Consider the following 22,962-nt stretch of genomic DNA (forward strand, 5'->3'; position numbering starts at 1 on the left):
AATTTACATTGGAAAATAGCACAATGGAGTTTAGCACGGGAAGTACGAGGCATTAACAGTCCGATACATTTAATAATTTCCTTAGAAATTCTCAAAAAGAAAAATGGTTCGTGTCTTAATATAAGTACACTAAAAGAGTACACTGTATGGAAAACGCCGAGACGACTGGCCAAGACGCCTCGGAGATTTCTATACCAGAATATCTCTCCTACTAATGTGAAACCCGTAACATCAGAGACACGTAAGAATCTCTGAAACACTAGACACTCAAACATGAAGTCATCTCTGGTTTCACCGAGTGTAAACATATAATTACTGAGGCGATATTGTCGACCCTAAGTGCCACGTTAGTTCAGGGGATAAGGCTTTTCATGTTGTTGTGTTTGTGATGATCTCTGGGTGAACCAATGACTGAGGCTGAGTACGTATATGAAGATATATCAGGACATGCCAAGGTGTAATGAGGAGCGTATATGTGTGTTAGGTCTCTGGCAAAGTTTACAGGTATGGGTGCTGCCAGGTGTTGGACTGTCCCTAACTCCCGGCACGATCTATTGCCAGTGAGGGGAGATAGTGATTTGTATCTCTTCCCTTATTATATGTCCCTCCCTGTGTCCTGGTTCACACGATCTGTAAACTACGCCTCTGAACACACAATTAACAAATGATACATGGCATTTAATAGTACCTAAAAAAAATAATAGATAAAAGAGTGAACTTAATAGTAAGAAAAACCCATAAATAAATTATATGAACAAATAAAAATATAAGTCAATCTGATGGAGTCTGTTATTTTTACCAGCTAATCTTTCAATATAATTCATTAACATTTGAATCCCAATGAAACTACAATGGTCTTAACCTCTCCATATTATGTCCTGAGGGAAGTAACTCTAGTTCATCATATATTTTTCCCAGAGAATATTATGGTAATGTTGTAAGGGAAATATGTCAAACACTTTACCTGCCGGCCATTGGTGAATAGATATTAATTATTATATTATTATTATTATTATTATTATTATTATTATTATTATTATTATTATTATTATTATTATTATTATCATTATTATTATCATCTCTTGTCACGGGTCCATCGTAAGCGGTATAGCAGGTCCTTAATAATTGAGATGTCTGACTAACAATTATACAACTGGAGTCGCTGATGACACGGCTTGGGAGTTCTCGGGCTGATAGGGGAGTGAGGGGTAATGTGTACATGAAGGAGAGGAAGAGAGAGAGAGAGAGAGAGAGGAATAAAAAATAAAAATGATCAAGAGAGACAATATATAGAACTCGTTACATACCATTAACCAAAAACAAACCTAACCTCAACTATTATATCTCGTCTCCTCTAGCCTTCTGTTTCTACTTGACCACATCACTGACCGACCACTGGGCACGAGACACGATAATCACCACATAAAAGAGATGGTCTTATGGCAAAAGAAGTTAATATCTAGAGTGATTTATCATATTGGTTAACCGTGTGAAATATTGGGGGCTACTCTCGCGAGGAAGAAATATATAACATAGGAAAAAAGTATCTCTCTCTCTCTCTCTCTTTGATATATATATATATATATATATATATATATATATATATATATATATATATATATATATATATATATATATATATATCAAAGGAAAAAAAAATATCTCAAGGGGAAAAATAGCCCATTGGGTAAAATCCTTCCCCTATAAAACACCACCAGCAAACAATTCCTTTTTTTTTCAGTGGATAAAAACACCCACTGGCTGTAGGATTTCTATGAGGGCAAAAACCTACTAATTTTCCCACAGAATAAAATCCCACTTCCACTATTTTTACTGTCGAGTTTGTCTACGTTACGTTATGAAGGATTATCTCCCCGACGGGAAAATAAAAGTAGCTTAATGTTTTTTTTTCTTATTTCGTTTCTCTCCAATTTACATTTCATTCCTTTAGGCATTTTCAGTTATCATTCGTAATTCCAGGATATAGTTTCGCCCCGTGTATATTTGTATCTATAAAAAACACTGAATATCTAAAGTAAAGAAACAAAAATGTTTTCCTCTGGCATATACAAACAAGAGAGGAATTAATTAATAACCTTTTTGAAGATTTTTTTTTTTCAAGACTACTCCAGAATCACTGCATAAATTACAACCATAGTACGTATTTTTCTCTCGTGTTTTTGTTTTTTGTTTTTAGATGGACGCGGTAGAGATGGGTGGTGGTAATGTTGCGCTGCGTGAGAGGGAGGAGGGTGTTGGGGGGGAATAGAGGCCGACCAGATAGGTACAGTAATTGGGTGGGAGGGGGGGTCTTGCTGTGATAGTTGAAGACCACAGCACGACACATTTATCGCAGCGAGGGACTGGACAGGAATGAATCACAGCGAATGAAAGAGACAGTTTGTGTTTACAACTGTGGTCTCTGGCTACTCCCATAACGGTATGAAAGATAAAAGGAGTGAAATATACCTGTTTTTGTTGACCTGTTTCACTATTATATTCTGGGTATTTTTTCGATCACTCTCTCTATGTTATTTCCACATCATCTTTTGCTTATACAGTAAAACTATTATTTGCCTGACTTATATCTCTGTGTCATCCGTTATATAGAGGTTTTTAGATCAAATGAACCCTCGATATAACGGAATTTCATATCTATATTGTTCATTAGATAGAGGTTTTACATCTAATGGACTAATGGGCCCTTGGTATAACGAGCACTCCTCTACCATATAATCCGGTAAATAAAGCTTTCACTGTATAAGTACAATTACCTAAAAAAAAAAGATTAACTGCCATGGGATAAATATTAACCCATTTCTACTGCAGTGAAATTAACAATCATCAAATTTATCCCATAAAGGCATTCAATTCATTTCAATTTTTGTGGACTGTGATGTGTGATAAATTTCCTTGTTTTAGGGAGTAAACTTTCACAATTATTTTATTTCCATACACAATTTTTTTTCCGCTGATTCCCTTCCCCTATTCATTTAGATCAAACACACACAACTATTCAACCCCAATCAGTGATGTGTTAGGTGGATGTGTACTGTTGTTATCATGCCAGCCAACATTTTATAAACTATAGATAAATATCAACATTTAGGCAGAGAGAGAGAGAGAGAGAGAGAGAGAGAGAGAGAGAGAGAGAGAGAGAGAGAGAGAGAGATATCGACCATGCAAGAAATGGGATTTACCAAAGTCTGTTGATACTACAGGCCTGGGTGAGGTGAGGCAGTACAGTACATAACTCTAGCAGAAAACACTACATTATGCAGGCTTTAGTTTAACTCTCCGTCTCGGCTCACATCATTCACCTTCCGCTGTTATCATGGTGGGAGAGGGAGAACAGAGGCCCCCTGGGGTTAATTAAAACTTTGTATTTGTGACTATGCAAATGTAAATAAGTTGTTTCGAAGAATTAAACATATTTTTTGAGGATCTTTTTTAATGTTCTTGTCATACTGTTGATATTATTTGTCTGTCTTTCATTGTTGTTGTGGTTGTTGTCTTTGTTTGTGGACTTCTTCTATTTTTGGATGGTCCTAATACCCCGCCACTGCCCAAGGACTTATTCTAACTCCTTACTTTACTAATTGTTGTTTTTATTTATCCTACAGGACGCGGACAGAGACTAGGGAGTGAGCTGTAACTGACGAGGAGAACCTAAGAGGTGTTGCCTATAGGTCCAGTGATTGATAGTAAGTACACGTTTGTCTTCTGGTGTGTATGAGGGAAGTGTAGCTCCAGTCAGTAATCTTCACGTTCACTTGGTTGTATGTTTACAAATATATATTTTTTTTATATCAGGAGTACTGTTAATAATGTGACCCTTACAGCTGTGAAAATATTTTGGTTGTTTTATGGTTATTTGACAATTAAAGTGCGGCCTTAGGAAAACATTAACGCATTTTTGGCTTTTCAAATAAATATCTAACTAAAATTAACTAAATCAACTAAAATCTAAAGTCAGTCAGATTAAAAACAGGTTTAAATCGCAGTGCTGGAATTGGGTCATATGTCAGGTCACAGGTGAGTTGATACGCCCAGTTTAGCAGGTCAGGTGAACAGCAACACAATGTTACTCGAGACGTTGTGTTGAGCAGACCTTGTGGATATTCTTAGAGGCAATACGAGATATGCTTACTCCTCACAAACTAAGTTATTTTCAAATAACTGAATATTTAAGTATAACCGCTACCTAAACATCAGGGATAGATATCACTTCTTCAAATTGTAAGATCTGCAACGCAAGGCTGAAGAAGGAAACATAAATTTTAGGTCAGAATGAAAGGAAGATTTTATATTCATCATTAAAAGCGGGAAACCTATGTGCCTTATCTACAATGCATCAATCACTCGCTATGAAGTCAGCAACTTGAAACGTCACCATGAAAAGAATAACAAAGCCTCTTCGTTTGAGTATGCTGAGTATCCTTTTTTGTCAGATCCGTAGAGAAATAAGCTACGTGTTAAAATCATGCTTAAATAGCCAGCCGACACTAGACCATTTTCACCGTCTAGTAAGGAAGCAGACATATCTACAGAAGCTACATGGGAAATTTGCTAAGAAGAATGTTGCTGAAACTGTTATAGTTTTGGATCTAAGGCAACACAAAATTTTCGATGCTAAGACCATATACTGATTATACTGTATTTTAAATCCACGCCACATTAGGGAGAGGTGCCCCTCCTAGTTCAGTACAAATATTATAAGCAGGATGTAAAACTATCTGAAGAATCGTCTATCATTTAGCATAATTTTCAGTTTTTACCTACAAAAAGTGCCTGGTATATCACCTGGACAACAAACAAACTATTAATAAAAGGAGATACCGATGAGTAACCCAATTTTGCGACTCGTATCCTCAGGGCACACACTTCGCGCAGCACCTGAAGACGGAATGTGAGAGGTGAGGAGGGGAGAGGCGATATACAGGAACATATTTTCACAAGTTCTGTATGAGCAAAGGTCTCTTGGGGAACCTGACTCCAGGAATGTTATTAAGTCAGATGTTCGGGTGTCGCTGTCGCTAACTGTTGAAGGGTAGGCCACTTGTCTCCTGCAGGCGGGTGGAGGAGAACACAAGTGGGCCAGCCTGACAAATTGCATGTAGTGCTGGCACATTCCAACACCTGTTGGTGTCAACTTCGAGAGCGATATATATATTTTTTTTTACTATCTTGCCGGTTTAGTAAAAGGAATTTAACTATAATTCCTCAATATCGGGTATGAATTAAGTTATGTATTTGTGGCAAGAAACTAAATCTCTGGAAGGCTGATTCATTAAGTGTAACTCCAATTAATGTAAAAGACAGTGCCTTACAAAAATTAATGGTGGTGATTTTGTTTTAAATTTTTTCCAATGTATTTTAACGTTTTTCAAGACTTAATATATCACCTGTCAGTTATATATAATTATTAAAACTCCAATTTAGGTCTACGTGTAACACAATAAGCTGCACCATTTCTTGTGCCACATAACTTATACAATGTTATTCGTGTAAATATTAATACATTATAACAAAACTCAAATTTAGTGTTTCACATATCTGACCAACACAGTTGTAATTAACGGTAGTTTATATTTCCAATCACCAGAACTTTGTGAGTTTATTAGTAATAAATCACCTCCATCATTGGTGACTAGGACACTTGATCATCGCGTCCGTCATGTTTACTCTTTGATGACACGTAAATAATGTGAAACTAGTATTGCCTGTACCTGAGTTAAATAGTCACCTGACAATATATTCAGGTTAGTTAAGTCTTGGAAACATGTAAAATAACTGTTATTGTCAACAGGAATATATTGAAAGCTCTGGCTATAAAATGCAAACATCTATTTTGATTACGTACAGCCTAAAGTATCAACATGGCCACGTGACCCATTAGATGTTTGTTTGATGTCCTTATATAAAGTATAATGACGTGACGTACCAGAAATTTTCATGACGTGACGTACCAGAAATTTTCAGTGTCGACAACTTATCACCTGGTAGTTTGATGACTCAGACACATGTCAACACGATGTTACACGAGTGTAATGAGTGACAACACTATAAACATTCGATAGCAATCATTACTCATATAAAACATCAATTTCAAGGGTTACATCAAACGAACTCTATAAAGCTTTCACTACATTGCATTTTTCGGTTATCATGTACGCCTAAACCAAAATAATAGTAACCCTTTGAGGAACATAGTTTTGGTTATCTGATCCTCATGGGGATAAAACATCATTAGTCTCGAACCATCGTCCTCAGAGGATTAAACCATCGTCATGAAAAGGATTAAACTATATTTCTCAAAGTTTTTAAATATCCTCCTCAGAAGATCAAACTATCGTCCTCAGAGGGGGAAAAAGTCTAACTTATATCATTGACTGTCAATACATACCCAGTTTTGTAATAAAATAAAATAACGATATGGCATTCAGGTGATAGAATGATTTCTATTAAGACTTTCTCATAACATTATATTATTATTATTATTATTAATTATTATTAAATTATTATTATTATTATTAATTATTATTAAATTATTATTATTATTATTATTATTATTATTATTATTATTATTATTATTAATAATAATAATATTATCCGGTCTGATATGGGTAACTATACACTTTCTTTCTTTTCATATTGTATTTGCGTATTCATATTCTAAGAAGGAATAAAGGTGACCAATATCTCTTTTTTTTCTTACTACGACTCTCAAGAAACCTTGCACAAGCCTGATGCAGATACACGTAGGTGTTGACAACCACACAATAATATCCCACACTGAAAGCACCGAAGCCTTCTTGACGTTAGGCTTCGTGCCTCCATCTTCCCATTGCAAATCCGGCTGATGTGAATACCTGAGTGGAATGTAAACCACATGAATCACGATTGCTTGGGAAGAGTAATGTTGGATGGCCTTACAGAGATAAGAGTGGATTTCCAAAGCACGGGTTAGCGACTTTGCTCAAGATCTTGTGAAACATTCGTAAGGAATTGGATGTTTTGTTTTGTCAGCTTTGACAAGGGATGAGATGACGAGAGTGACTAGACACGTTTTAATATGTCGAGTAAAATATCACTGAATGTCTGTAATTTATCGTTGGAATTTTCGTTGTATTAACCATATAGTTAATGACAGGTATAAGAGAAAATATATAAGTACACCATGTATTAAGAGGGAAGAGTCTCGTTAACAAGGTATTCTGTAGAGGAGGTTATGGTTGAGGTGCAAATTCATTCAAGAAAAAATTATTACAATGGATTGACTGAGTGGATGGAATATAACACAGCAAGACTCTATGATAAAAATCCTTAAGCAACATAGATGAAGGAAAACATAGGATCCATATATCAGCAAGGACAACTTTGACTACAAGCATAAAATATTCACAAAGTTAAATAGTGTGGACGTAGAATAGTATCATCAAATAACACCACAATTGATTTTTTCTAGCAAGATAAGATGTACAGTAGTATGTGCAATGTGTCGTTGGTGTAAGATTTTTAGTGTACTGTACCTAGTTTACTCGTCTCTAGGGCAAGAATACGTGAAGTGGCCTTTGTGTTTTTGATAGTGGATGACCAAGATAGTGACAAACCTGACAAACAACAACGAGGGGTCTTAAAGTTGAGAATCAGATATAAAAAAAGTTTAAAGATGAGCTGTATAGGAAGTTAAGCGAGGAGTACCTCGTAGCCACATAAAACCGCTGAAATGAGATGAGTGTGTTGATGAGAAACCTAAGAATATCTCATTAGTGGATGCGGAGGTCACTATGCAGGGAAGTAAAGAAGGAGGAGAGAGAGAGAGAGAGAGAGAGAGAGAGAGAGAGAGAGAGAGAGAGAGAGAGAGAGAGAGAGAGAGAGAGAGAGAGAGAGAGAGAGAGAGAGAGAGAGAGAGAACAGAATAATGAGACGAAGATATACGAAACAAAGATGATGATACTGAGAAGAAGAGAGAGTCCGAAGGTTTCACGTAACGACAAGAAACAACAAACACTGAGAAAACAAAACATACAACATTAAAAATATAAAGATATATATGTAAATTAAAGAACAAAATCATGTCATTTAATACGTAGAAAGGCAATGAAAATATCAGGGAAAGCGCTATCAACATCTTGAAAAAAAGGTAAACGAATGCAGAGGGGACGTCAGCGTGTGAAGAAAGAAGACGTGTTTAACAGGGTGCAGGAGGATTTTACTGAGAGAGGGTGAAGCCTGCCGGAAATGGAGAGGGTGTTCCTGAAGAGTTAATAGGATGGAAAGAGGGGAAGGTAACGATAGAAGAGGAGGGGACCTGACATTACAGGGTTAGACGACGAGAGAAAGTAAAATGAATGGAGAGGAATAGCATCATCTTACAAAGAGGATAATTAGAGTAATATCGATACAGGGAGTGAATGGAGAGGAATAGCACACCTTACAATGAAGATAATTAGAGTAATATCGATACAGGGAGTGAATGGAGAGGAATAGCACACCTTACAATGAAGATAATTAGAGTAATATCGATACAGGGAGTGAATGGAGAGGAATAGCACACCTTACAATGAAGATAATTAGAGTAATATCGATACAGGAAATGGAAAACCAAAATGGGAGGCTTGGTGGGGGTGGGGGGAGAGATTTACTGTATTGATTCATGAAGACTGGACCTTGGAAGACATCAAGTGGAGAGGCTGCTAATGACAGAGCAGAGTGAACTAAGGACTAGACAAAGATAATGACCATGTTGGCGAGTAAAAGGAAAGACTAGTAAGAGCTAATTCCAAAACTTTAGTTGAACAAGTCTACTTCAACGTAACTGATAAAGGATTGTAACTTACCTTGTGAAAAAGAGGTTACGTGGGAGAGGTTCGAGAAGAGATTCGGGAGTAGTTTGAATATGTGTTCGCATTTAACACTTGTACTGTATATAATAATGTATAAAGAAGGAAATATATTCTCTCCTCAAGGTATCAAAGAAGTTCATTGTAACATTAAATAGAAAATTGCTATTTTTTTATGTATATAGGAAACACCTGAAGGCCTTTTAGCGACCAGAAGGGACCATTTCAGTACATTATTGCTTATCCCAACAACACACACAAGGTGAAGGAAATAATTTATAATCCCAATACTCTGACATAAATATAACCAAATAATCGTAGTTATTCAAAATTATATTGACTTTTAAACGCAATTAGTTTTTTACTATATTCAACCTGTTCATTAATTCAGGGTGTGATTAATAACCTTTTTACGTGGTTAATGACTCTAGGTATTAAGACGTAGTAATAACACCGTACAGGACCATCTCTTAATTGATCTGGGGTTTTGCTCCGCCTTAGAAGAGCGAGATTTATACATTTTTAGACACACTGAGCTGGCATCACCTCTAGGATGCGTGAGAGGGAGAGGAAAACCCCCAGAGAACTGCCGAGTATAGAGGAAAACTGTGTAGTGACGATGATAAAGAGAAGGTCAGAAACAAAAATGAATTAATGGTCGAAGTTACTGATATATAGGAACAGAAATGGAGGAAGCTGTGAACTAAATGAAAAATTATAAGACTTGCGGGGTTAGGTTGATCAGCCTTCAACAAAATTCCTAAAATGGATAGACATGACTGGGATCAAAGGTGGAGTAAAAAAAAGATACCGCTTATCACTGCTCCAGTTCCAAGCCTCGTCGACTATATGGCAATAACGAATACGGCTCTTAAAATTAAAGACGATTATAACTTGACCTAACGAGCTTAACATCTTAATTTTTAAGTTGTTACCCTTAGATAAATTAAGTTTCTAAATCTCTCTTTTTTTTGCGTCGTAGCTCAACAAGAATTCCAAGAACGTGCAAATGCCATATACTCAGAGTACGATATTAGTCATTCTTATGTCAATAACGATTTGATATTTTTCGTTATTTACCTGGTGAAATATGAACACCAGAAGAAACAATATATTTGTAATAATATTTTCGTTTCACCAATGGGTATCTTTAATGCAAGTTATATTATCTTCCTTATACATATATTACTTATTAATCACAAAACTGCTGTAGAATGTTCATAGTTTAGAAACTTTGAGGAGGGCTCATAAGGTATTAACAAAGTTTAAGGAATCACTGTTATACATAATATATTTAGGCCAGTGGTACCGCTCTTGCCTTCACAAGCGAGATGTCACGGGTTCGATTCCCGGGCCGGTGGAAGTTGTTTGGACACTCTTCCTAGCCCCCATTAGTCCCTGTTCACCTAGCAGTAAAGTAGGTACCTGTTGCAAGTCGAAAGTTGCGAATTCGTATTCAGGGAGTTGTTGGAGCTTCCAATAACTTGATGACATAAACCACTGACTCTTCAGGCTTCTACGCCCTTGACTCTTCAGGCTTATGCACTTCACCTTACACAAGGATGTAGGGGAGTGCCCAATAAAAAAAAAAATTGTAATGGACTTAGAGTTATAAATAGTCAGGGCAGAAATTTGATTATTTTTTCCTCAGATTTTTCTCCCAATCCTATATAATTTTTTCCCAAGACTTCACATTGCACGGGATATTAATCAGCATAAATGGAGGGTTTTCAATTGGTAGTTCCACGGCCAATAGACCGGAATTGGAGTGCAAATTGATCATATTCACGCTTACTGACCTCTTGGATTCACTATTCCACCAAGCCGCTGAACCCAGGCACCGAGAAAGAGTTTATGGGTATTGGATTTCACCTCCTGGGTATTGGGTTAAGTGCAAATATTTTTCATACTTACGAAAAGTTAAGAGGCTGAGTCTGGTCTGGAGTACCGTGATCTTCCTTATCTTTTGTATATTTATATATGAAGGGGACCATACTAGAGCCTTAGGTACTCTCTGTGTGTGTGTGGAGTTACCATGGTGTAGTGATATAAACACTCACCTCGTTAGGGTGTGATCCCGGTATAGGATTCTGATCGAGGCATAAATTTGGGTAAAATCCTTTGATCTATTTGCCCTCTGTCTACCCGACGGCAGTAATTGGTTACCAGGCTGAAAATTGATTTGCGAATTGTGCGGAAATGATATATCAGTCTCGTGGGCCAGTTGTCTCTGTGTCTGGGTTGCACAGCTCGCTAACTAAGGGAAGTTGGTGGGGGGGATTAGCACGCGGCAGCTTCTACACCTCAGACAAATTTCCTCCCTTGTGGTTTAATCTCCAGCCATCCACTATCATCAGGCACGACTATTGTCCGTGTTGTTGTGTATGCTTGGAGTTTGGTGCGCACGCATGTGTACGTGTGTCCTTGGAAATTGTCGAACATGGTGTGTGTGTGTGTGTGTGTGTGTGTGTGTGTCTGCGTGCGAGCTTGGGATTAATGAATACACTTGCTAGCGTATGTACATGAATAACTAAAATTTAATTCCTGTGTCCGGTACAACGGCCTTGGAGTCGCGTGTCCAAGAGGGTAAAAAAACATAGATTTACAACACTTTTTGATTTTAATTAAAACGCATCGACTTACACTAACACGCGTCCTTGTAAAGTATTATTGAAAACACATTGTTCTATTCTCACAATACCGAACCTTAACTGGGTGCTCTAGTGCATTCCCTTGAAATTCTAAGACTTTTGCTGTTATAAAAATGAGCTAAGATTTGAGCTCCGTACTTAGTAATCCTCGCAGCTAAAGGACTCGTAAAGCTAAAACAAAAGTCACAGCCAAACACGAAACAATAAAATCGTCTAACATTAGCAAAATAAAATAATAAAAGTAGCGCCCAGTATTAAAGGGTTTAAAAGGGTGGTCCAGCTATCTATAAATTACACACTGAAACAAAAACAGAACTTTTCATCCAAACAATAGCATATATAAACCATACCAAATTATACCACTGTATTGATACCAACCACCAATTAATCAAAAATTACAACAATAATTAACAAATTACACACCAACAACAACCACTCCACTGCACCATACCAACAGTTCACCGTAACCACACCAACACCACCACATCACAACACACTCACTGTAGAGTACCAACACTTTACACTCCTAATGTACCATACCATTCACTCACTGCACCATACCAACACCACTACGGTACCCGACATACCAACAACACTCACTAAAATTACAGCCCAATTCACCAACAAAATTATTATCACACTGTACCATACCAACACCACCACTGCACCATACCAAATGACCAATTAATACCATACCAACCACCTGATTTGCACCATACCAACACCACTCATCAAATTATACCAACACCACTACACTGCACCATACCAACACCACTAATGTACTATACCAACAACACCACTCACTGCACCATACCAACAATTCACCCAATACCACATACCAACACCACTCCACTGCACCACACAACACCAACACCACCTGACGTAACGTTCAACACCACCACTGCACCCATACTAACACCACTCAATGTACCATACCAACACCACTCACTGCACCATACCAACACCACTCACTGCACCATACCAACACCACTCACTGCACCATACCAACACCACTCACTGCACCATACCAACACCACTCACTGCACCATAATAACCCCACTCAATGTACCATACCAACACCACTCACTGCACCATACCAACACCACTCACTGCACCATACCAACACCACTCACTGCACCATAATAACCCCACTCAATGTACCATAGTAACACCACTCAATATACCACACTAACACCACTCACTACACCATAATAACACCTCTCAATGTTCCATACTAACACCACTCACTGCACCATAATAACACCACTCACCAAAATTACACTAACACCACTCACTACACCATAATAACACCTCTCAATGTTCCATACTAACACCACTCACTGCACCATAATAACACCACTCAATACAGCATATTATCTCACACAAACCTGACGAATTTACATGTCGAAATACAAGTTAAGGAACAGAGTTTGTAGTCCAGTTTGACGAGTAATATATTCTCCCGGAAGAGTGCATTAGGCAGGAACTTGCTCCGTGAAGTACTAAGTGTGTGTGTGTGTGCTGACGTCGGATAATTCTTTCCTCCAGAGACTTTGTTTACAATGATGCGTACAAATACCTGATTTAGGAACGTAGGAATATTCAAAATGTCTCCTCTCTGTCTCTCTGTCTGTCTCTCTCTCTCTCCTTTTGTCTCTTCCTTGCTCCCTTTACCTCTCTATCTTTTTTTTTCATTTCTCTTTCTCTCAGACAGACAGACAGACAGACAGACAGACATTAGACACACATACTAGATTTTCACATTGCCAATATTTCCTTCAGAGGAACGCCAAAACCAAGAGGATGAGCACCAATATGTGTTATGCATAAGGTGAAGTATGACGCATAATCTTATACTGCATAAAAAACCCGCCAAGTGGAACAGAAAGATCATTTGCATATATATAAGATGATAAGTTATCTTGATATGCATGTGTTCAGAGTCAGCTTATTGGATGATGATAACTTTATTGTCCCTTAAAATATTCATATGAAATTACTTTTTTTTAAATTGTATTGAGGTTAATGCATATATGTGTGTGTAGGGGGGTTGTGTGGGGAAGGGTGTAGTGTGTGTGTGTGTGTGTGTGTGTGTGTGTATGTATGGATGTGTGTGTGTGTGTGGTCATATGGATCTGCTATGTATATTAAGGTAGCTCTGTCACCTTATACGCATATGATTATGAATATGTATACAGTCATATATGTATAATTGTATCATAATTATTTGCTATGAGAAAATTCACTCTATACGAATACGTTTCCTTAAATGATAAATAAGATAAACTCTCCCAGATTTAATCAAACTTTAGTCATCAAGTGATTTTACAACTATTAGTTATTCGAGCAATATATGACAAGGCTAAAAAAGAGTTCATACCAAATTCTCCATAAAAAAATTGTTGCTTTTATTGAAGTGTTAAACCTTGCATTCTCAAACCACGCGCCTGAGTCACCGTCGTACATTTGGCAATATCCGAAGAGTTGCCAGATGTACCACCAGTGACTAATTTATCAAGAAAGAGCACCACTATATTAACTCAATAGTTATACTTAAGGCATATCAATCATCTGGACGATATACTACATGCCTCGTTCAACTGAATGTATATTTCTAGGATATAAAGTTCCAACCCACATATCTTAAGTCCATGGTTTAGTATTAACATTCTTCTCGCCTTAAAGAATGTTATTAAGAAAGTTGCAAGACGATTATAGTGAGGGAACGAGTTGCTGAGTGAGAGGTGTTGCTAGTTGTTGTATTGCTTCAGAGTGTTATAGTTATTATGGTGAGAACTGTTTCCCCCCAATAACTTCAAATTAGTATAGCATAAGCTACAGATAATAGAGGGCATTGGTTTGATTCATTGGATGTTAGGAAGATAAATTAAGAAAATAAATGTCAGAAGCTTAACCCATTGCGTATGATGTCACTTCTCTGAGTATAATAAAGTACCCCCCCCCCCCATTGAATAACGTATGACACCCTTTCAAGTACGATAATTTATCCCCATAAGTAACATAATCCATTTTGTTGTGGTGTCTTTACCCCTTGAAGTACGATGGCTTATTACCTTAAGTTCGATAATTCTGTATTATTAGTACCGAAGTGGTTGTCTTTGTATTCAAGAAGGAGAATACAAAAACCAAGGTTGTAATAGAAGACAATTTTAGTTAGAATCACGGAGTTTAACTGAAAGTGAAGAAACAAAAGAAGAATGACTAAAGAAAACTTATTACAGTGAAATATATAACTTGTTGACATGTAGTAGTGACAGTTGGGGAACTACATAACAGGTAATACAGAAGGATACATGAGAAAAAACTACAAAATACATGGATCAGCGAATCAACCAAATAAACTCAAAACTCTTTAATTTCACCTTTTTAATTCACCGTACACTGTAGACATAAACCAACGACTCTTAGGACTAAAGACGAGCGTTGAATCCACTAAGCCACCACACCCGCCAAAAATATTATCAATTACATAGGAGGTAAGGTGTGAAGTCTTGTGCAATGGAGTGAATCGTTTGTTTACACCAGGCTTCACCAGTTACTTTACACCAGGCTTCACCAGTTACTTTACACCAGGCTTCACCAGTTACTTTACACCAGGCTTCACCAGTTACTTTACACCAGGCTTCATCAGTTACTTTACACCAGGCTTCACCAGTTACTTTACACCAGTTTCCCCTCGGACATTAAAACTAACCTAAGCTCGGTAATGGCTTCAGAACTTGTAATGGTTATTGGCCGTTTAATAGTCTTCGATTAATGTAACGAGCTGTGTGTGTGTGTGTGTGTGTGTGTGTGTGTGTGTGTGTGTGTGTGTGTGTGCTATAATCTGATTAAGACTACACAGTATCTACACCATTATATTTTCTTTAAAATCAAGTATTATTAACATGACAATATCTAATCAGGTTCTGTGCCGCTATAAGGGATTCAAAGCCATAATATAAAATATAGCAAGGTGGTTCATCAAGGTGCCACACATAATTAAATTCCTTTACTTAAATCCATAAATTAGACTCGTGTTGTTAATGATGTATTTATTCTGTCATTGTGTTTATTAATTGCCTTAAGGGATGATTTACACAAGACAAATTACAAACCATTGTTACAGTAACAGTCTATAAACGAACTGATAACCAGTAACTCATTAAGTGAAAAATTCAATTCCCTTTACACGTCGTAGCGAATCAATAATTGATTTAATGAGTCATAATTCACTATAGGATACAAATACGCAATAAACCCTAAGATAAATTTACTCCTTAAGAAACGCCGATCATGTTGTAGCTTCGTAATTACCTGCATCAGTCACCAACATATCAAAAAAGGAATTGTACTCTAGGTGTGAGATATAACCTACTTAACGGGTAAAAATAGAAGAAATTTGGGCACACGAGCCGAGCAAGACAAGGCATATGTTATCCTCAGGAGGCCAGTTGCAGAGTGGCGCCTGGTTGTTTTGTCGCTGGTTGACTGGCTGGCTGCTGGTCTGCTACTGGGAGGGGGGTAGTGGTAAGGAAGGGAAAGAGAAGGATGAGAGATAATGGAAGGGGAAGTGTTATGGAAGGGGGAGACAAAAATGACAGTTAATGGAATGGGAGGGGAGGGGGGGGGTGAAGGAACGGAGGAATTACCGTGATTAAGGGATTTCTATCATACAGCCAAGTTTTAAATAATTGTTGATTAACTTAAGGCCAATCTTCCCATCTAAACTAATTTTTAAATAATACTATTGTAATGAAGTTATATATTGTTCTTGTTTGCATTAAAGCATCTCAATAATGATAGAATATCCCTCCCTAGTAAGGAATAAAATTAAATGAATAAAGAGTTAAAACAGATCCATTATATTCTTCTGTGTTCTGAAAGTGCGAGATTTAAAAGGTACATTTTCTAAGCCACGGAGCAATATCCAGGAAAGTATAAAGGAAGTCAGGAAATAGGTCCAAATTTATGTGGGAGTTATATATATAATAGTCTCATTCCGGGAGGTAATTAGGAATAAACAGTCGCTTATACCAAAATAAAGGACTAAATTGCCAGGCCATTCTCTTGAAATTAAATGATTATGATCCCGCAGCAGCGATACTCGGCTGTGAAACGTACTTTAAGGTGCCCTCAAGAGCTGAAACTTTGATACACCTCCCCTTTTCTCTCTCTTCCTCCCACCTTTTAACCACACCACCCACCTTCTAGCCACACCACCCACAACCACTACCTGTATTATTTTGACACACATACATACACACACACACACACACCTCCCACCCACGCCTACATAACCAAACATAACCAAACCTAATTTAAGCTAACCTGACAAATAGAATCTAACCTAACCATTACCCCTAGTTAGCGTTAGGTTGTTTAACTGTTTAATCATTTGGTCTGCCACCACACAGGCCTCTCTTACCACACACAGTTTGTCACACGGAGGCCTATGTTAACACAAACATTGTCACCATATAAACACCCCCACCACATAAAACTCAGCCACCGCCACGACCACCAACATTACCTCGAGTCGTGTTACTGCCTAATGGATTTTTTGCTTCTTCCTTGAACAACTCTCTCTCTCTCTTTTCGTCTATCTATTTTTATTTTTGTTTCCGTAATAACTTTCGCACCTTTGAATGCATGAAAATATATCTTAAGCCACAATGATGTACCTTCATGGAGATACAGGAACAAAAAATTCACACACACACACACACACAAACACACGCGCGCGCGCTCAGACATGCACAATGGTCCACAAAGGTCACCCTGCTACCACTAAGGACGAAAAATATATACTTTATAATAATCGTAAACTACACGCCCAGGCGGTGGGTGTACAGTGTGTACTCTGCCATTCATACAGTGAACAGAAGTATTCTCTCCTGTGGACATTAGACACACTGAGAGGAACTTCGGTTTCACCATGTTCGATACGTGTAATAAGAAGCTTCATGTAATTGTTCTGACTCTCCCCAAATACTTGTGCAAGATATGTCGTAACTATCGAACTATCGTAAAAATATGAACTGATGTCAAACAGAGAAGAGTTAAGGGAGAGGAAGACTGACAGTGTTGTGTCCTGTGATGAATGATTGGGAAACTCTAGCTTAGAAAACAAGTCCGAGGAATCATTAATAGAATCTCCATATCATATTAGAAGATAATCTTAAAAAAATCCTTTCCTGGAGCACTCAGGGACAGACATAGGAATACTATTTCACTACTTCTACGTAGTATATCACACAACACTTACTACCGGATACAATAACCCCAAGGTTGACCTAAGGCAATGGGTTGGACAGCTTTAATAACAATATCTCAGACAAGCAGAGAGGGTTAATGGAAAGTTATATGCACATACATACATACGCGAACGCACCTCCACCATTAAGGCCCCCGGGCTCCCCCTGGGTAAATAGCAATAACCCAGCGTCCCTCCGCCTCCCAGGGTCACCAAGGTGTTCCCGTCAACTTCGCTCGAAATAACGTTAAGTTTCCGAAACATTTTGGTCTCGGATGAAAATGTCTCGGGAAGAAGCCGATGCCAGTATATTCACTTTCTTCGTAGATGATATAGTAATTTGGTTTTCCAATTTTCAAGGAAAACATTCAAAATTTGAGAGTGAACGACCTCGTATTTATTTATAAGTAAAGGCATAAATATACGGTTACAGTTTTGTAAGCCAGGAATATCAATAATGCGTTATATGAAATAATAATAATATACCTTATAAGGATACTGATACTATTAAGAAAATGCATTTCAGTATTACTACAATATAGAAAGTACATTATTATATTACTACTAATAGTAAAATAACAATCATAAGTTATTATAAAGTCAATCATTTAGTTACGTAAAAGATTTCCGAGAATAGGACCTTCTTGCTCCATCTATTGTTAAAATTATAAACTAACCAGTCACTCAGCCAATCACACAACAGCGCGGATTATTCAACCAATCAGAGAACAGCAAGTCACAGGAGTGTCCCTTCCAACAGGTGAACTAACACAACTACCTGTATCATTACTTAACTATTACTTCCGGGTCCTGAACCCCGCCTGTCTCTTTATCTTCCAGTGTATCAACCAATCATAGATGGCACCCTGCTGAAACTGATTTCTTATTGGCCGAATGACTGTCAGGTCATCATTTTGACCATAGATGGCGTAAGCATGCAGAGTTGGAGATTCCTTTTTTTTGTGTTTCTTTGTCAAGGCGTCTCATTGTCTTATTACTGATGTATGTTCCCACTGGTTGAATGCATCACTGGTGTAATCTTATTGGCTGAACGAAATAAACTGCTCTTACATGAAAATTTCGTCAATTGTGTCAATTGTTTACTGTTGATGTTAATATATTGGACGATTTTAAAATTCATCATTTGTCTTAATAATTATAATAATAATAATAATAATAATAATAATAATACTATACTACTATACTAATAAAAAAAATCTATTGTATTTCAGAAAAGTTGTCCGCCTCGAAGCTAAACCAAACAGAATCAGATGTGCGGAAAAATTCTCTCAGGTCGTTCACTTCAGCCACAACCCATAAATTATCACCTGTTAAAATAGTCCCCCAACAAAGTATTTTCATCTCGAGAAATAACCTACAAAAGTATTTTTTCTATACATATTTTTGAAATGGTTATATATATATGCAAGTAAATCACTGTAGGTGCGCGTGATCTAGGTATATGCTGATAACCACAAAGAAAGAAGAAAACACGAAGTTCCCAAGCGCTTTCGTGTTTTCTTCTTTCCTTCTTATCCTTGTATATATATATATATATATATATATATATATATATATATATATATATATATATATATATATATATATATAGATTTACACATATATACATTCGTGGATATTCATACACATAGAGTATATAGTACCTGGATATGTAACGCGTTTTAGGGATGATAGTCCAATCAAGGTTTTAATCCCCAGTTGACAGTGTTACGACATAGATCTAATTCTTTGTATTACTAGAATTCCCTGGAAATTAATGCTTATAATTATGGTGGTTAGTTTAGATTAGGTTGGGTTAGGTTAGGTTGGATAGAGTAGTGTTAATGCTATTTAACTTAAGTTTTTATTATATGTATTTACACGATCATTCCAGTTCAAACCTTAAAAAATAATAATTAGAACTGTACTGAAATTATCGCTTTATGCCGATTCAACGGATGAATGAATGAATAATAAAAAAACACAATTTAAAGAGACACGTAAACTCCTGCACCTTAATTGATAAACCTAACCGGGTATTTAAGGCGCTGAGTGCGACAAGGGGCCATGCGCCATCCCCCCCAAAATTTAGTTATAGTATTACCTGTACTTCCTGACCTTTTCTCTATCTGCAGAAAAAACAAACTGCCCCAGTAGCGCAATATTTGTAAGGCTGGGAGCCATATTAGTGAAGGTAGGCAAAAGCGCCTCTACATAGCGTGATATGTGCCTCGAGACGGACTCAGGGGAAGAGGGGGACAACTGCCCTAGTCCCCCCCCCCAAATCGTAGCCCCTCTAGCTCATAGCGACTCATTATTTTCCGGTTTCTTAGCTAATGGGAGTCCATGTTTCTACAAAAATGTCATAGGGATGCTATGTAATAACGCTTGAACCTTTTTTTTTTTCCCAACTAGCAGAAAGGAGGGAGGGAGAAAATTAAACAAAACAGAGAGGAGGAACGGCGAGGAGGGTGGGAGTGAGGGCTGGCACTAATAGGGTGAAACAGAGGGAGGAGGAGGTATTTTAGTCGTATAGTTGCTCCTATAACTGCCTCAACCATCATTCTTTTATAAACAATAATCTATCAAGAAAAACAAGAAATGAATAAACATATAAACAATAAATTCACAAAATGACTCGATGGAAAAATAAAGATGGTTCAAATTACCCTTCCTTCCTTCCTTCCTTCCTTCCTTCCTTCCTTCCCAATCACGAGCTGAATAAAATCCGTTTATCTTGGCCAAGACGCTCACATCCTCCCTCACTGAAGATTATTCAAGTGTGAGGACATTTCTTTACAAACTTTCGGGATAATACGGCAAAAGCTGGCAACAATCAACTGGTTTTCACCTCATTAACTGCCGGGGACCCCGTCTAGGACCTCTTTTGGGCCAGATTTTTTGTGCCAGATTTTTGTGCTCTTTATTTCTGCTGAAAAGAAATATTCTGAGTTGTAGAGAGGGCTGAGGAAGACAGTGGAAAAGTGTTGATTGATATTTACGTTTGAGTCTCACCTTGAGAATTTATATATATAGTGTGTGTGTGTGTGTGTGTGTATAGGGGTGGGGGGGGGGGTTATAAGCGTAATTGTTTAAATACGGAGAAAAACTCGTTCAAAGTTTTCCAACACAGAAAATGTCATAAGTGTCGAATGTGGTAACATAGTAACAACATTTTATTTTGTTTTACGGTGAATTTTGTCCACTTTCATTGTTGAATGTTTTTAATGCAACATCTAAGCCCCGAGATTTATGAGATAATAATACATTACTTTTTCGAACATCAATTAAGATTCGTTAACCTTAAAGTCGTCCACGTTGATTGGTTATACGAAAAATTACAAGTCAGTGATGGGGTTACTTTTGTAATGGTTGTCAGGTATTATCCTACAATGAATATACATAATAAAATTCTACTCACCAGTCCAATGTCAGAGAATACCACACATTGACCGGGTGAGTCTGTAGCATCCCGTAAAGTCAAAAGACGGGCACTTCACTGTACAGAACAAGGAAGGCCACAAAACACAAGCGCTGTCCGACAAGTATGGTCACAAGCCAAAGTCACGACTTGTTTTTGTTCTATTTTGACAACTTTCACTACGTTTAATGCCTCGTGATCACTCTCTACACGTCCTGATTCACTGTTCTGTTCTATTATGATTGTCAAAGGACACGCTGAGTGGCTAGAAATATATGCCAGCACAACACGTAATGCAAACTATGGCTCGTTGACTGAAACAGCGGCCGGGGTAGGGTAGACATATCACTTTCTCCCGCCACACACAGACACACACAGACTTACACACACACACACACACAGTATGCTACTTATACTTAGTTGACCTGCCACGTATACTAAAGAAAGATTAACTACGCCTTTATTTTCCTCAATAAACACCATAAATGCCGCCATATGGAAGGAAGAAACGATCATTAAAGGTGTGTAAATGTAAACCCAAATCATTGTAGCACACGACAAGACTTAGGACTGGCTGACAAGCGTTGAAAGTCCGAGAAACACCGATATTCACAAGCAATTATAGTACATCTTCCCTCCCACTGTTTGTGTACATTGACCCTCTGAAACCCAAACACAATCAAATCTACTTTAAAAGCTTTTTGTATCCATTACTGTCTTATATTGCTATACAGTCTTGTCCTTATTGGCCTTAATTAATGAAGTTGTGAGTGAAATAACCTTTGCTGTCCCCTGCGCTTCTACTTGATACAGTGGCTGGCGTTCCTTAGGGCCATTCCGGGAGTTTGAATACGATGTAAACAAACACAGAGTTGCTACATCTCACAAACACATTTTCTTAGACTTCAACAAATAATCAAGTATTGAATCGATCATTAATATTGATACAACTACCTAGATGCTTGTCCCTTGGTTCAGCCCTCTAGTGACGTCATATTTTAGGGTCACTGCAGAGTTGATATGTCAGAGTTGATATGTTATTAGTTAAATGACTGATCAGTTCATAGATTTGTCAATAGATGGTGCAAGAAGGTATTTTTCATGACTTCATCGTTGTTCTTTTATAAAAATAAATAAAAATTGAAGCTCTGACTGATGTTAAAACATTTTGTGAAATAAGTACTTAATTTATATTTCTTATATAGAGGAAATGTCGTACGATTTATGAAAAAAAAGAATAAAATAAATATTTTTCAGTAAACCAGCCGCAGTAAGCAAGCAAGTGACAGACATTTGCTCTTTTTATGAGTGGTCACTGACCCCTGGAACACTAACACAACACACTAATAAATCTAATTGTATCTCTTAGCGCTGGTTCTCCAAAAATTAAATTGTGCAGAGCTCCGTTTTTATTGACTAAAATATAAAGGAATGGCTGTTGAAAAACCTAATATTGCAACTGTTTTATCCTGGACCCTTCTCATTACGTTAATTATGTAGATTTTCGAAACAAATTTGTTTTAACTTTTGAAGTTTGCCGTAAAGCATCTCGTCACCAAATAATTTTCCTTAATATTTCGTGTTTATGTTGTTGTGTTTTACCACCAAAACATAAACCGCATTACAGAATTAAAAAAAAGGAAAACTATTTTTTTAGGCAGATTTATCACAAACCAATGTTCGTTCACACTCAAAGGAAATACGGAGATATTACTAGAGTCTCACAAGAGATGGTCAGAGATATATTACTTACTACATACTTATCAGACACAGAGAGACATATTATAA

General features: G+C 37.3%; 1 protein-coding gene across 1 annotated transcript in view; it reads left to right on the plus strand.

Moving 5' to 3' along the window:
* The window catches only part of LOC121878437 (G-protein coupled receptor dmsr-1-like), an 86,803-nt gene that overhangs the window by 39,077 nt on the left and 24,764 nt on the right, over window positions 1-22,962 (plus strand). Inside the window, exon 2 of the mRNA XM_042384668.1 lies at window positions 3,624-3,704. The gene's annotated coding sequence lies outside the window, so the exon portion shown is untranslated. The remainder of the gene's footprint in view (window positions 1-3,623; window positions 3,705-22,962) is intronic.

The sequence above is a fragment of the Homarus americanus genome, unplaced genomic scaffold (genome assembly GCF_018991925.1).
Source record: "Homarus americanus isolate GMGI-L3 unplaced genomic scaffold, GMGI_Hamer_2.0 scaffold41027, whole genome shotgun sequence".
In the NCBI taxonomy this organism is placed as follows: domain Eukaryota; kingdom Metazoa; phylum Arthropoda; class Malacostraca; order Decapoda; family Nephropidae; genus Homarus; species Homarus americanus.